The following is a 2131-nucleotide window of genomic DNA, read 5'->3' on the forward strand; positions in this document are numbered from 1 at the left end:
CTTGATTCAAAGCAGCGAATAACAGAAGGGTGTTTACTTGTGTTTTATTGACTATTGCAAGGAATTTGACTGTATAGATCATAACAAACTTGGATAACCCTACAGGGAATGGAAATTCCAGAAAACTTTATTGTGCTCATGAGGAACTTCTACATGGATCAAGAGACAGTTATGACAACAGAACAAGAGAACACTGATGGTTTAAAATCAGGAAAGTTGTGTGGCAGAGTTGTAACCTATCACAATACTATTCAACCTGTATACTGAGCAAATAATCAGACAAGCTGGAGTATATGAAGAAGAATTTAGCATCAGGATTAGAAGAAGGATTGTCTTAATTGTCGTCAGGGTCAACAACCTGAAATATGCAGATGACATACTTAGCTTGCTGAAATTGAGGAGGAACTAAAGCACTTATTGAAGAAGATCAAGGAGATTGTAGCCTTCAGTATAGATTAGGACCCAATATAAAGCAAACCAAAATCCTCACAACTAGACCAATAGGTAACATTATGGTAAATGGAGAAAAGATCGAAGTTGTCAAGGATTTTGTCTTGTATGGATACACAAGCAATGCTCATGGAAACGACACTCAAGAAATCAAAAGATGTATTGCGTTAAGTAAATCTGTTACATAAGATTTCTTTAGAGTATTGAAAAACATGGATGTGACTTTGAGGGTATGATGTGCTTGACCCAAGCCATGGATTTTCAATTGCTTCACTTGCATGTGAAAGTTGGACATTGAATAGGGAAGATAAAAGAATAATCGATACATTTGAGTTGTGGTGCTAGAGAAGAATATTAAAAGTACCATGAACTGCTTAAAAGACAAACTGATTCATCTTGCAGTAAGTATGACCAGAGTGCTCCTTAGAGACAAGAATGGCAAGACTTCCTCTTATGTACTTTGGACATGCTTTCAGAAGAGACCAGGCCCTGGAGAACGACACCATGCATGGTAAAGTGGGGGGGCATCGGAAAAGAGGAAGGCCCTCAGCAAGATGGATTGACACAGTGGCTGAAACAATGGGCTTGGGCATAGGAACAATTGAGAACAGCTCAGAATTGGGCAGCATTTAGTTCCGTTGTGCATAGGATCCTGTGGGTTGAGACTGACTCACTAGCATCTAACAACAATGCAATTTTAATTCTTTTTTGAGCATGGTATGAGTAATAGAAATTGGTTCATTTTTTTGCATATGGAAATCTAACTTTCCCAGTGCCATTTATTGAAAAGACTCCTTATTCCCCATCAAATGGAATTAGTACCCTTGTAAAAAAACCAGTTGACTATAAATTGATTCGATTTGTTTCTCTCTACTTATTATTGGCCTGTGAGTCCATTGTTATAACAGAACTAAGCTGGTTTGATTACTGAAGCTGAATACTACTCTTGACAGTTTACAGTGGAAGATTTTTTAAAAAGTAGATCACCAAGCCTTTCTTCGGAGTTATAGTTGGATGGATTTGAACCTCCTATCTATCAGTTCATAGCTACGTATGTTATGTGAACCGTTTGTACTACCCAATGACACCATGATTTGGAAACACTTAAGAGCAACTGGGTTATAAATAAACCCACCGTGCATGAGCTTCTCCTCTTCCAACTGGGCCCGGACTGATGCAGACGCCAACCATTCCCAGATCTTCCCTTCCCCAGCACATCTCAGGTGCCTCTGAAAAAAGACCTATTACCTATTCAACGAGCGCATGCAATAATTCCATAATTCTACTAAAAGAAGAAACAGAGATGAGAGACGGAGCTTGTAAGGGTCTGGATAACACATCCTGAACTTTTTCTCTTGCTTGCAGTCATTGTACTTTTGGGTACAATTGGTTAAAAATTCGTGGTGAGGAGAGGTTGAAGTTGTTGGGAGGAATTCTAAGCCAACAATCGAATTGCTTAAATGAAAACATGAAACTCAATTTCTAGTGTTGACATTTTCTCTGGATGGACGACATGTGTAACTATGACCAGCCTGGGCTGTGTTGTTTTTGTATAAGTGTCAGGTCAATGCTTTCAACTGCCTCCCTTGGTGTATATAACTAGTAATAAAAGTTAAGTTGTTCCTGAAATGATTTTGTGGTTTTGTTCCAACTATGGGTTAATATTGGCTGCTTTCTCAAG

Source organism: Echinops telfairi, unplaced genomic scaffold (assembly GCF_000313985.2).
Source record: "Echinops telfairi isolate 266 unplaced genomic scaffold, ASM31398v2 ScPeMD7_2010;HRSCAF=2546, whole genome shotgun sequence".
NCBI classification, from domain to species: domain Eukaryota; kingdom Metazoa; phylum Chordata; class Mammalia; order Afrosoricida; family Tenrecidae; genus Echinops; species Echinops telfairi.